At 38.5% G+C, this 15445-nt stretch overlaps 1 pseudogene; it reads left to right on the top strand.

The window, feature by feature from the left end:
- The first annotated feature begins 13091 nt into the window (after positions 1 to 13091).
- Positions 13092 to 14093, top strand: LOC139177699 (olfactory receptor 4C3D-like; annotated as a pseudogene).
- The last annotated feature ends 1352 nt before the right edge of the window (positions 14094 to 15445 follow it).

The raw sequence follows: 15445 nt of genomic DNA, 5'->3' as shown, positions 1-15445 counted from the left end.
ATAACTTTTCTTCCAAGGAGTAAGCATCTTTTAATTTCATGGCTACAGTCACCATCTGCAGTGATTTTGGAGCCCCCAAAAATAAAGTCTGACACTGTTTCCACTGTTTCCCCATCTATTTCCCATGAAGTGATGGGACTAGATGCCATTATCTTCGTTTTCTGAATGTTAAGTTTTAAGCCAACTTTTTCACTCTCCTCTTTCACTTTCATCAAGAAGCTTTTTAGTTCCTCTTTATTTTCTGCCATAAGGGTGGTGTCTTCTGCGTATGTGAGGTTATTGATATTTCTCCTGACAATCTTGATTCCAGCTTGTGCTTCTTCCAGCCCAGCGTTTCTCATGATGTACTCTGCATATAAGTTAAATAATCAGGGTGACAATATACAGCCTTGATGTACTCCCTTTCCTATTTGGAACCAGTCTGTTGTTCAATGTCCAGTTTTAACTGTTGCTTCCTTACCTGCGTATAGGTTTCTCAAGAGGCAGATCAGGAGGTATGGTATTCCCACCTCTTGAAGAATTTTCCACAGTTGATTGTGATCTACACAGTCAAAGGCTTTGGCATAGTCAATAAAGCAGAAATAGATGTTTTTCTGGAACTCTCTTGCTTTTTCGATGATCCAGCAGATGTTGGCAATTTGATCTCTGGTTCCTCTGCCTTTTCTAAAACCAGCTAGAACTTCTGGAAGTTCACAGTTCTCATATTGCTGAAGCCTGTCTTGGAGAATTTTAAGTATTACTTTGCTAGTGTGTGTGATGACTGCAATTGTGTGGTAGTTTGAGTATTCTTTGGCATTACCTTTCTTTGCATTTGGAATGAAAATGGACCTTTTCCAGTCTGGTGGCCACTGATGAGTTTTCCAAATTTGCTGATATATCGAGTGCAAGACTTTCACAGCATCATATTTAGGATTTGAAATACCTCAACTGGAAGTCCATCAGCTCCACTAGCTTTGTTCATAGTGATGCTTCCTAAGGCCCACTTGACTTCACATTCCAGGATGTCTGGCTCTAGGTGAGTGTGAGTGATCACACCATCATGAATATTTGCATCATGAAGATCCTTTTTGTACAGTTTTCGGTGTATTCTTGCCACCTTTTCTTAATATTGTCTGCTTCTGTTAGGTCCATACCATTTCTGTCCTTTATTGAGCCCATCTTTGCATGAAATGTTTCCTTGGTATCTCTAATTTTCTTGAAGAGATCTCTAGTCTTTCCCATTCTATTGTTTTCCTCTATTTCTTTGCATTGATCGCTGAGAAAGGCTTTCTTATATCTACTTGCATTTTTTTGGAGCTCTGCATTCATATGGATATATCTTTCCTTTTCTCCTTTGCTTTTCACTTCTCTTACAGCTGTTTTGCCACTAAGTACAGTGGAAACAGGCAACTTACTGAAAAAATAAATCATAGTAATGGTAGTGAAAGTATTCCAAGATCTCAGAAAAAAAAAAATGGAGGCAAGAATTGAGAAGCTGCAAGAAATATTTAATAAAGACATACAAGATACAAACAATACAATACAAGATACAAACAACACAATAACTGAAATAAGAAATATCTTAGAAGGAATCAATAGCAAAATAATTGAGGCAGAATAATAGATAAATAACCTGGAAGACACAATAGTGGACATCAGTGCCATGAAATAAAGAAAAAAGACTGAAAAGAAACAAAGATCGTCTAAGAAACATCTGGGACAACATTAAATGCACCAGCTTTTGTATTATAAGAGTCTCAGAAGAAGAGGAAGAGACAAAGGACCTGAGAAAATGTTTGGAGATATAATAACAACAGTCTTTCCAAACTTGTGAAAGAAATTTGGGTTGTTTTCACCTGTTGGCCATTGTGAGTATTGCTGCTATTTACACTGGTATATAAATATCTATTAGAGATCTCTGATTCTATTCTTTTGTGTATAAAATACCAATAGCATAGTTATATTTAACTAACATATCCTGTTTACAAAGGGAATTTCAAAAGTTACAATAATTATTATTAAATATGTCTACTGTTCTGACAGACCCAAAAGATAGCAATGAAAATAGTGTAAAGCCAGCTATAAACACTTAAGTGTTAAAGGTGGTCAATAGATCAAAAAGTTAAACTCTTTCTAATGGAAGTTATGAATGGAAGTCTTGAATGTTCAGGCAACAACTATGAACTGTGATTATTAATTTTCCATTACAAAGCACATGTGTCTTTCTTATTGTGAGTGCAGATATTTAATTATATTTATATGCAATTTTAAGCAGCTCTTTACAGGAATCTCTTCTCAGCAGGAAGCCTTTTCCTTGTCACTTTATCAAAGTTACATCATAAGTAACCTTTAACAGAGAAGGCAATGGCACTCCACTCCAGTACTCTTGCCTGGAAAATCCCATGGATGGAGGAGCCTGGTGGGCTGCAGTCCATGGGGTCGCTAGAAGTCGGACACAACTGAACAACGTCACTTTCATGTTTAACCTTAATGCATTGGAGAAGAAAATGGAAATCCACTCCAGTGTTCTTGCCTGGAGAATCCCAGGGATGGTGGAGCCTGGTGGGCTGCTGTCTATGGGGTCGCACAGAGTCGGACATGACTGAAGCGCCTTAGAAGCAGCAGCAGCAGCAACCTTTAACCAGACACCCCATGCTCTACTCATTTTCAGCACAAATGCACCTTTCAAATATTTTAGCTTATAACAACCGCTTGCCTAAGTGGTTGGTTGTTTCTGTAGATCAAAAAAGTTAGAAATGAAAAATAAGTAACAGATTATCAGATTTCTTTCCTAGATTCCCTTTCAATAATTTCACAGTCTAACTGTGTGACCAAACAGTGTGAACAAGGTAACATCTACAAGAAGTCAACAAGGCTGCATGCAATGGGGGGTGCCGAGGAATCTGACTCTCTACCTCAACGATTAACTGAGATTGCTTCCCTTCCTCTATTCAAAATGTTCATGGCTCAGCAGAATCTTTGGAGATGGTTTTTGGCAACACTAAATCCATCATTTCTGTAGATTGCTTGCATTGTGGTTTAAGACAGCTCTCCTATTTACTAAGTTTTATGTGTATTGATTTTCTTTCAAATGACAAACAGCTTGATCTGACTTGGGAACGATATTCTGTTTCTGACTACCCTTCTATATCACTATGATAATGTTAATATATAAAACCTATTTATTTACCAATTTACTTCTTAGCTCTTTATTTTGTTCAGTTAACATATTTATCCATGAACCAAGAGTATACTGTTGAAATTACTGCAGTGTTTCAGGTACCACTGTCATATTAAAAAAAAAAAAATCACTCCCAAATTTAGTGGTTTAAAAAACTGACTCTCACTGTACTATTTCAGGTAATTATAATAGATCAAGAATTTGATTAGCTCAGTTGGGTACTTTAAGTTCAACATCTCTCATAACCTTGCAGTCAGAAACTGGCTGAGGCTGCAGTCATGTAATCAGTTTCCTCACTCATATACCCATATATGCTGGGAAGCCTTGAGTACTGGCAACTGAAACAGGCAGGACTCCATGAAATCATAGGGTGAAGCCTCATATAATAGAACTGGTGTCCTAGTGAGAAATGGAACGTAAACCAGAGCCCACATGTTTGCTCAGAGGAAAGGCCCTGAGAGAATAGAGTGAGAAGGAGGCTGTCTGTAAGCAGGAAGAGAAGCCTCGCCAGAAACCCATCCTGCTGTTACTTTAATCTTGGACATCCAGTCTCTAAAATGTGAAAAAAATGAATGACTTGTATTTAAGCTATGCAGTCTGCATTACTTTGTTGTGGAAGTCCAAGTCAATTAATATATGGTGGTATTGATAATGAATGATGATGATGATAAAATACACATTGACTTTGCTCAATAGAGGTCTGAATTGAATAACCAAGTTTCAGTTCAGAAAAGAAAAAACATATTTTCTCATCCAATTGCCAGAAATAGATAATTTCCAAATCCAGGGATTCTTTGACTAAAGAAGATATCAGATATTTTTTGAGTTATAGCTGTCAGCACTAATAGGTGTGCAAATATTCAACCTAATCTTTCTCTGAGAGATCTATGATCATTTACTAAGGTAACTACATTCTAGCAAATAGAAATGCTCAGATCTTTCTGGAGATTACTTGAAATGGATTCTAACCCTCAGTCCTGGGTGGCATATTGCCACGTCCTTCACTGGTCAGAAAGCTGATTGATAGTTGTTGACCTGAAACATATAGGATGCCAAATATTTTTCCAGCAAGAGTGAGTTAATTTGGGATCAGCAAGAATTGCAGTTTAGGGCCTGTAACCATGATGAACCATGTGCAATTCCCCCACAGGCAAGGAAAGGTAAATGCTTTTATAGAAGGGAAAAGAAAATTGAGGGGACACTAGTAAATAAAGAACACATGACTTTTCATTGGCTGAGATGTTGCCAGGAAGAAGAAGAGTCTTTTTTCTTCCTGTTGGGCTCTGCTATGCTGCTATGCCTTCTGGTCTCCCAATTCTATTTAACTGGGTTTCTGTTTATTGACTTCTAACAAGGTGAGAGGATATTTATTCAGTGCTTTCCTAGTGGACCAGTTCTACATATCTAGTGATCTATGTGTATTCTACAGAGAGCATACCTTTCCATCAGCTCACTGTTAAGGTGTAAAGTACTTGAAATGAAAGTATTTGAAATGAATCTGTCTTTCCAAAATAATGAGCAAAAATAACCATATTTTTGTGCTACCAAGGAGATTTGACAGATGCAGAAAGTTCTCTAGTCTTACTATTACAACTTAGTTTACTTTTGTGGGTTAAGAATAAAGTGAAGACACAGGCTAAACCAGTGTGGAAAATGGAAGCTTAAAAAAATCCTGTATAATAAGTCTTCACTTTGTGTATGTTCTATTTACATGAGAAAATCCTATAGAACTGAGTCAAAGGATGTATTTGGTTATGACCTCTCAACATTCTCATTTCCCTAGGCAGTTCTCACTTGGGAAACAATGAAGCTCATTGAAATAATTACATGAACAATTACACAAAGAAAATAATGTCTTTTGTTGAAATTACCTTATTTCAAGTAAGAATAGTGGCTAATCCCATAGGGAAAATATATAACAAGTTGGCATTTAGAAAACCTGAATTCTTATCTTTTGTCTGTTTGTTTTTGTTTCTATTTTATTTTTTTAACTTTAGAATATTGTATTGGTTTTGCCATATATCAACATGAATCCGCCACAGGTATATGCATGTTCCCCATCCTGAACCCTCCTCCCCCTTTCCTCCCCATGCCATCCCTTTGGGTCGTCCCAGTGCACCAGCCCCAAGCATCCAGTATTGTGCATCGAACCTGGATTGGCAACTCGTTTCATATATGATATTATACATGTTTCAATGCCATTCTCCCAAATCATCCCACCCTCTCCCTCTCCCACAGAGTCCAAAAGACTGTTCTATACATCAGTGTCTCTTTTGCTGTCTCGTATACAGGGTTATTGTTACCATCTTTCTAAATTCCATATATATGCGTTAGTATACTGTATTGGTGTTTTTCTTTCTGGCTTACTTCACTCTGTATAATAGGCTCCAGTTTCATCCACCTCATTAGAACTGATTCAAATGTCTTCTTTTTAATGGTGAGTAATACTCTATTGTGTATATGTACCACTGCTTTCTTATCCATTCATCTGCTGATGGACATCTAGGTTGCTTCCATGTCCTGGCTATTATGAACAGTGCTGCGATGAACATTGGGGTACACGTGTCTCTTTCAATTCTGGTTTCCTCAGTGTGTATGCCCAGCAGTGGGATTGCTGGGTTATAAGGCAGTTCTATTTCCAGTTTTTTTTAAGGAATCTCCACACTTTTCTCCATAGTGGCTGTACTAGTTTGCATTCCTACCAACAGTGTAAGAGGGTTCCCTTTTCTCCCCACCCTCTCCAGCATCTATTGCTTGTAGACTTTTGGATCGCAGTCATTCTGACTGGTGTGAAGTGGTACCTCATATCTGTAATCTGACAGTATCCAAATATGCACTTTTGGAAATGCCCCTTTCCTACCCTGGGTTTCAGATTCTTTTTAAGCAAAATGAAAAGAGTGAATTAGATACTTTCTAATAAACCCCTAATTCTCAATAACTAATATTTTATTAATTGCTTATTTATTTGTGGGCCTAATGCTGGCCTCTATACACTTTAATTCTAAAAAACCTCATTTGTAATATAATATGAAATCCATGATAATTATTCAGTTTATGGTGAAACATGTTCAACATTTCCCAGAATCTTCTAATTTTGGAGAGCTCTTAAATTCAGCTTGGAACTGAAACAGCAGAAGCAGGCTTTTAATTCTATTACTTACTGATTACCTCATCCTGGACAAGTGAAATAAATATTCTAATTCTCAGCTTTTCTATCTATGAGTTAGAAATTATGTATTTATCTCTGAGTTATATTCAAATTAAGTATGAATGATGATTACAAAAAATAAATACTCAATGTAGGATAATTTTCTAAATAAGAAATTTAGGGCCGATGATATATGGGCAGGGTTGATTACATGCTATTTAACTGACTAAATAAATAAAATGCCTGTATAATTAGAAAGTTTCCTGAGAGAGGAGATGGGCAATTCTCAGTGGAAGAAGTTGACATCTTTGAAATTCCCAAGGTTTTTTTTTTTTTTTTTTTAATTAATTTTTTAATGTTTCCACAGATTAGGCTGATAAATAGTTTTCTGAAAGCCTTGGTTGAAAGATGAACGTTAAAGAAATCTCCCGCTAAATATTTGGTGAATTTTTACATGGGAGGTAATGCAGGCTCAGGATCAAGACCAAGACTTGAGATCAGAGAGTTTTGAAATGTATTTTCAGGGTTGCTCCTCAGTAATTACATGTCCTAGAGTACAATGTTGAACTTCTCCATGTTTCAGTTTTTCTATTTTCAATGTTCTCAAAAAGATTCTTAAATGAGGTAATTTATAAAATTCTTCACACAATACCTAGCATGTATGAAGCAATATTCCGTTTTGATCATTACTTATATTAATAATTGCACATCTTAAGGAAGAACTTTGTAACTTACCCAGTAATAACATCTCTCAAGAGGAAAATAGGCTTCATTTCCTTAGTCCTTTATCATCTCAGAACTTGTAATATTTTGGATACCATGGAAATATACACAGAGATGAGAAAGAGCTGTTGGACCATTTTACTTCACAGCAAGCTTTGAAGGAGATTTCTACAAACTGGCTATATATAAATGAATCAAAAAGAAAATAAACCAGAAAATATACGATGAAATAATCCACAAGGTAAAAATACATAGACTTTTATGAGTATTTTAGCTTATTTCTCTAAAATGCCATTATTTTTAATATATATTTATTTATTTTAGTTGTGTGCTAATTACTTTACAATATTGTATTGATTTTACCATGCATCAATATGACTCCATCACAGGTATACACGTGTTACCCATCCTGAAGCCCCTTCCCACCTCCCTCCCTGTACCATCCCTCTGGGTCATCCCAGTGCAACAGCCCCAGGCATCCTGTATTATGCATCGAACCTGGACTGGTGATTCATTTCATATATGATATTATACATGTTTCAATGTCATTCTCCCGAATCATCCCACCCTCGCCCTCTCCCACAGAATCCAAAAGACTGTTCTATACGTCAGAGTCTCTTTTGCTGTCTTGCATATAGGGTTATCGTTACCATCTTTCTAAATTCCATATATATGCGTTAGTATACTGTATTGGTGTTTTTCTTTCTGACTTACTTCATTCTGTATAATAGGCTCCAGTTTCATCCACTTCATTAGAGCTTAAACAATTCTGCATGTAAGTGTTGCTAGTAAGGTTTTACCTGAGGCTAAATGAGGACTGCAGCCCAGTAGACAATGTTTCAGAGAGCCCTGAGAAACTGCTCTGAGGAAGCAAGGGGAGGAGCTAGGCTCTATAGGAGCTTTGCAACAAAGGGCAGGTAGTTGGGATCATCAAAAGATTACTGTTAATTAAAGAAACCAGATACGTTAAGGAATTTACCACTGTCCTACATATAGGAAGATGCAAGAGTCTGGATTCACTGAAATATCTCATTTGATATACACTTCAGCTATCGGGGTCCAGTAACCTGTGGCTTCACATCATAAAATTCCTTTACCTTAGGGAGTGGCTGTCCTCTGAGGATCCTAAAACGGCATATACTCTTTTCTTCCAGAATTTCCTCAGGGCTCACAAGCTCACATTCTCATTGTTCAGCCTCTCAGTCCTGTCTGATTCTTTGTGACCCCATGGACTGCAGCATGCCTAGCCTCCCTGCCCTTCACTATCTTCTGGTGTTTGCTTAGATTCATATCCACTGAGTTGGCAATGCTATCCAACCATCTCATTCTCTGTCATCCCCTTCTCCTTCTGCCCTCAATCTTTCCCAACATCATGGTCTTGTACAGTGAGTCAGCTTTTCACATCAGGTGGCCAAAGTATTAGAGCTTCAGCTTAAGCATCAGTCTTTACAATGAATATTCAGAGTTGACTTCCTTTAGGGTTGATAGGTTGATCTCCTTGCAGCCCAAGAGATCCCCAAGAGTCTTCTCCAACACCACTGTGCAAAAGCACTAATTCTTCACTGCTTAGCCTTCTTAATGGTCCAACTCTCACATCTGTACATTAGCTTCCCTGGTAGCTCAGAGGTTAAAGAGTCTGCCTGCAGTGCGGGAGACCTGGGCTCGATCCCTGGGTTGGGAAGATCCCCTGGAGAAGGAAATGGCACCCCATTCCAGTATTCTTGCCTGGAGAATCCCATGGACAGAGGAGCCTGGCGGGCTACAGTCCATGGGGTCGCAAAGAGTCAGACACGATTGAGCAACTGAACTGAACTGGAAAAACCATGGCTTTGACTCCATGGATCATTGACAGCAAAATGATACCTCCGCTTTTTAATACACTGTCTAGGTTGGTCTCAGCTTTTCTTCCAGGAGCAATGATCTTTTAATTTTGTGGCTGTAGTCAATGACTGCAGTGATCTTGGAACCAAAGAAAATAAAGTCTGGCACTGTTTACAATTCTCCCCATCTATTTGCCATGAAGTGATGGGACTGGATGCCGTGATCTTAGTTTTTGGAATGCTGAGTTTTAGGCCAGCTTTATCACTCTCCTCTTTCACCTTCATCAAGAGGCTCTTTAGTTCCTCTTCGCTTTGCTTTCTCCCATTAGAGTGCTATCATCTGCATATCTGAGGTGGTTGATATTTCTCCTGGCAATCTTGATTTCTGCTTGTGATTCATCCAGCCTGACATTTAATATGATGCACTTTGGATAGAATTTAAATAAGCAGGGTGACAATATACAGCCTTTTCATATTCCTTTCCCAATTTTGAACCAGTCCACCTTTCCATATCTGGTTCTGACTGTTGCTTCTTGACCTGCATTCAAGTTTATAAGGAGGTAAGCCACATGGTCTGGTATTCCCATCTCTTTAAGAATTTTCCACAGCTTGTTGTGATCCAGTCAAAGCTTTCATATAATCTATGAAACAGAAATAGATGCTTTTCTGAAATTCCCTTGCTTTCTCTATGATCCAACAGATGTTGGCAATTTGATCTCTGGTTCCTCTGTCTTTTATAAATCCAGCCTGTATATCTGGAAGTTTTGGGTTCATGTACTTCTGAAGCCAGCTTGAAGAATTTTGAGCATTACGTTGCTAGCATGTGAAATGAGGAAAACTGTATGGTACCTTGAACACTATTTCCCATTGCCTTTCTTTGGGATTGGGATGAAAACTGACCCTTTCCATCTCACAGTGGAGGGCTGCAATTGCTGAGGGCTGTGACACCCTTGTTTCCTGATATGGCAGAAATTTTTCCAATTCTCATTATAATATCCAGAGGAAAAAGACTTTTTTGAAAAGTGAAATCAGATTTTCATAAAACATGAAAAGAACACATCAGAGAAATTTTATTTAGCTCATTAATTAATGAGAGAATTAGTAGGATATAATCACAGTCAAAAGGAAAATTCACTGTACTATATTTAATATTGTTCAATCAGAGATATGTAATGACTTTATAAATAAATGCAAGATTTGTTTTATCTCTAATGATCAGGGAAATCAATCAAACTTGCATCTGACAGTATTTGTATATCTATGGAAAGTAATTACTTCCATTCTTGTCAGTTGTCTGTTACTCCAATAACTGTAAAATAGCTTACAGTCAGTAAAAGATATAAATCTCATATAATTATGACTCCAAAGGGAATGCTACTGATAACACAAACATCTTTATTTTTGTTGCATATTAGTCTTTCACAGTAAATTTTTCTGAAAAAGTTAAATTTATTTATCAGGTTTATATAAAACAGGGACTGATGCCTTATGAATAAAACAGATTTATACAGAGAAAAGTGTTTTCAGACTGATATTTTTGCACTTCAGTTCAGTTCAGTTTAGTCACACAGTCGTGTCCAAGTCTTTGCGACCCCATGAATTGCAGCATGCCAGTCCTTCCTGTCCATCACCAACTCCCAGAGTTCACTCAAACTCACGTCCATCGAGTCAGCATCTTCTGTCGTCCCCTTCTCCTCCTGCCCCCAATCCCTCCCAGCATCAGAGTCTTTTCCAAAGAGTCAACTCTTCATATGAGGTTGCCAAAGTATTGGAGTTTCAGCTTTAGCATCAGTCCTTCCAAAGAATACCCAAGACTGATCTCCTTTAGAATGGACTGGTTGGATCTCCTTGTGGTCCAAAGGGCTCTCAAGAGTCTTCTCCAATACCACAGATCCAAAGCATCCATTCTTCAGTGCTCAGCTTTCTTTATAGTCTAGTTCTCACATCCATACACGACTAGTGGAAAAACCACAGCCTTAACTAGATGGACCTTTATTGCCAAAGCAATGTCTCTGCTTTTTAATATACTGTCTAGGTTGGTCATAACTTTCCTTCCAAGGAATAAGTGTCTTTTAATTTCATGGCTGCAGTCACCATCTCCAGTGATTTTGGAGCCCCCATAAGTAAAGTAAGCCATTGTTTCCACATCTATTAGCCATGAAGTGATGGGACTGGATGCCATGATCTTAGTCTTCTGAATGTTGAGCTTTAAGCCAACTTTTTCACTCTCCAGCAGGAAAAAAAGAGCGCTTGCAATCCTTCTATGTTTATGGTCAGGGGAAACAGTCATAATTGTCCCATGCATGTTAGTCTTTCAGTCGTGTCCCACTCTTTGCATCCTTATGACTATAGACTGCCAGGCTTCTCTGTCCATGGGATTGTCCAGGCAAGAACACTACAGGGGGTTGACATTTTTTCCTCTAGGGGATCCTCCTGACCCAAGGATTGAACCCATGTCTCCTGCATTTCAGGCAGATCTTTTACCAGCTGAGCCACCAGGGAAGCCCTATTTGCCCATGGTGAATGGCAATTTATCAAACATTTGCTCATCACCTAATAGATTTCAGGCACTGAAGCCATAGTAGCAGATTCTATGGTAATAGCCTCAAATAGTGCTAGTGATAAAGAACCCACCTGCCAATTCAGGAGACATAAGAGATGCAGGTTCATTCCCTGGATTGGGAAGATTTCCTGGAGAAGGTCATGTCAACCCACTCTATTATTCTTGCCTGGAGAATCCCATGGACAAAGGAGCCTGATGAGCTATAGTCCATACAGTCACAAAGAGTTAGATACAACTGAAGTGACTTAGCATGCAGGCACACATGGTAAGAGCAGAAACAGAGCTGAAAAGCTTTTATGTTCTGGATGGTTCCAAGTGTAGTGTGTCATAAGTAGCATATATATTTCCTTATATTAAATACTTCTGATAAATACTTGTCAATGTTATATGTCTTTTCACAGTTAGAGCTGAGGGTTCAAATGTATATTCACGTGGAATAGAAAATAACTCTTATCTGTGTGTTCAGTTCAGTTCAGTTCATTCGCTCAGTTGTGTCCGACTCTTTGTGACCCCATGAACGCAGCACTCCAGGTCTCCCTGTCCATCATCAACTCCCAGAGTTTACCCAAACTCATGTCCATTGAGTCAATGATGCCATCTACCCATCTCATCCTCTTTTTCCCCCTTCTCCTCCTGCCCCCAATCCCTCCCAGCATCATGGTCTTTTCCAATGAGTCAAATCTTCGCATGAGGTGGCCAAAGTATTGGCGTTTCAGCTTCATCATCAGTCCTTTCAATGAACACTGAGGACAGATCTCCTCTAGAATGAATTGGTTGGATCTCTTTGCAGTCCAAGGGACTCTCAAGAGTCTTCTCCAACACCACAGTTCAAAAGCATCAATTCTTTGTTGCTCAGCTTTCTTCATAGTCCAACTCTCACATCCATACATAACCACTGGAAAAACCATAGCCTTGACCAGACGGACCTCGGTTGGCAAAGTACTGTCTCTGCTTTTTCCTGTGTGTAGCACTTCTCACAGAGAAGGCAATGGCACCCCACTCCAGTACTCTTGCCTGGAAAATCTCATGGATGGAGGAGCCTGGTGGGCTGCATTCCATGGGGTCACAAAGAGTTGGACACAACTGAGCAACTTCACTTTCACTTTTCACTTTCATGCATTGGAGAAGGAAATGGCAACCCACTCCAGTGTTCTTGCCTGAAGAATCCCTGGGACAGGGAAGCCTGGTGGGCTGCCATCTATGGGGTCACACAGAGTCAGCCACGACTGAAGTGACTTAGCAGCTGCAGCAGCACTTCTCAACTTACAACATACATCTGAGAATTATAATTTGTAAGCTGTTGGACAGATAGGCGGGCTCAGGAGGCACTGAGATGACTTTGTAGAATCGCTTTCAGCAGAAATAATAGAAGAATCTAAATCTCATGTAGACAGAACACTGATTTCTCAATAAATTACACACGAAACATTGTTCTATGGGTGTTTAACAGGTGACAGGTGCTAGGTGTCTGTAGAGATGGAAATCATCTTGGAAACATTTATAAATGGCTTGAAACAAGAACTGAGACAAAAGTGACAAGGACATGCTCCACAGTAAAATAATCATTATTTCTTTGTTGTAAGAAATTCAGCTCAAATTTCTTACATGGTTAATTGGTATCTTTTTTTAAAACTTATTTGTAGATAATTCAGGACATAGGAAGCTATTACTTCCTAAATGGATGTCCTCACATGTCCCAACAACGTGACTGAATTTGTTCTCTTGGGACTCACACAGAATCCACACTTGCAGAAAATGCTCTTCATTGTCTTTTTGCTCATTTTCCTGTTTACTGTGTTGGCCAACCTGCTCATTGTCATCACCATCTCCTTCACCTCCACACTTTCTGCTCCCATGTACTTCTTTCTCACTCACTTGTCCTTCATAGATGGCATCTTCACCTCTGTTACCACCACCAAACTCATCATTGACCTGCTGTACCAGAGGAGAACCATCTCCTGGAGTGGCTGCCTGATTCATATCTTTCTGGAACACATAATGGGAGGTTCAGAGATCATCCTTCTCATTTCTATGTCCTATGACCGATACGTGGCCATCTGCATGCCTCTGCACTACATGACCATCATGAGACAGGGGCTCTGCCAGCTCCTGGTGGTGGTGGCCTGGATTGGGAGCATCCTGCATACCACCGTGCAGATTCTTTTCTTTGTAAACTTGACCTTTTCTGGTCTCAACATCATTGATCACTTCATGTGTGATTTCTTCTCACTGTTGGAACTCACCTGCAGTGACACCTACAAGCTTGGCATCATGGTGGCAGCTAACCCTTCAGGAATGTGCTTATTTTATTTTATTTTTATCATGCTTCTCATCTCCTACACAGTCATCCTGCACTCTCTGAAATCCCATAGCTCTGAAGCATGACACAAAGCCCTCTCTACATGTGGCTCCCATTTCACGGTAGTGGTGCTCTTTTTTGGTCCCTGTATATTCACCTCTATGTGTCCTGAGGTCACCTACCCTGTGGAAAAATTTGTGGTTATGTTCTTTGCAATCCTCACTCCCGTGTTAAATCCTATCACTTACACAATGAGAAACACAGAGGTGAAAAATGCCATGAGGAGTTTGTTGAAGAGGAGAGTGACCCAGGCTATTCACGGTGCCAAGAAAGTAATTGTTTATATATATTCAGATGGCTACACCTGTTGTAAAGTGTGAATGAAAAGTAAGAAATTTTGTAGATCAAGAGGGAGAGAGATCCAGGAACTAACACTTGTTGGTTTCTTAATCTTGGCTAGTCATTATTTTAAACATACTGATATTTTAATGTACACTGTCAAAGTTTCATTGTTCATAGGTTCAGAATAGGCAATGAAAAGAACATTAAATCCACAGTTTGATGATTGTAGAGTAAGAAGTTTTTCTCCAGAGTCTTACTGCTGCTTTTTCAGATTTCTCATATGCTACTCTGATGAAATTGGCTTTTCCATAGGACCATAATCTCATTTTTTTTTCCATTTTTACTTACCCTGTGGTAATGCAAACATTGGATAGAATCATTGGGTAAATGCATGGTGAAGAAGGAGTTGAATGAGGGAATAATAGCTAATTTTTCCCCTGCACTATGGATTTATCAAAAGCAAAATGAGTGTCACTGACAAAAGAAGGAAAGAATATTTTACACTCTAACTCTAATTCTCTTTGTAATAGAGAAGATAAAGCAGAAATTTTGAAATTACTCTTAATTTGCTCTTTTTTCTTAAATATCCCTATGGCTCACATTTTTTTTTTTTATTGAATATAAAGAAAACATTTTCACTTTTTATACCAAGACTTGAGGAGCCATTTGAAACAAGAGTAAACATCTCTTGCAAATCTCAACAGAAAAGCAAATGGTTAATTTCCAAAGCTGTTGCTCTGCATATCTGATCCATATAAGTACATTATATGAACCCTTTATTATCTACCAGGCACATTGACTTCAGTTGATTTATCCACAACCAAAACCGGTAGTTTCTTTATCATTGTTCCCAAATTATAGAGAAGCAAATTTAAGCCAAGACAGGTTTACTGATTTACTTGCCTCACATCACACATGCTTCTCCCATAAAGTATGTCCAGGATCTATAACTCCAGAATGAAGTTCCCTTACAAACTTTCAACCTAGGGCTTCTAACTCAGTTTCTTTCAAATGAGTTGTCTGTTGTATGTTTTTTCATGTAAATGGAAAAAATTATCTGTGATCTTATTGATTTACCTCTTTTGTGAAGATAGTGTTAATGTGTTGTAGCTTTGTCTCACGTGTTACAATATACTTCAGCTGTACAAGTTTATTCATTTATTGAAAGTTCAAGTTATACCACTTCACTTTTACAAAGAAACATTAGTATGGTAATGGTAATCTAAAATGGAAAAGAATCTCAAATATATATATATATATATATTCAGTTCAGTTCAGTTCAGTTCAGTCGCTCAGTCGTTTCCAACTCTTTGTGACCCCATGAATTACAGCACGCCAGGCCTCCCTGTCCATCACCAACTCCCAGAGTTCACTCAAACTCACGTCCATC

The sequence above is a fragment of the Bos indicus genome, chromosome 19 (genome assembly GCF_029378745.1).
Source record: "Bos indicus isolate NIAB-ARS_2022 breed Sahiwal x Tharparkar chromosome 19, NIAB-ARS_B.indTharparkar_mat_pri_1.0, whole genome shotgun sequence".
Taxonomy (NCBI): Eukaryota; Metazoa; Chordata; class Mammalia; order Artiodactyla; family Bovidae; genus Bos; species Bos indicus.
Note: the sequence above shows the minus strand (reverse complement) of the source record. Positions and strands in the feature narration are given on the sequence as shown.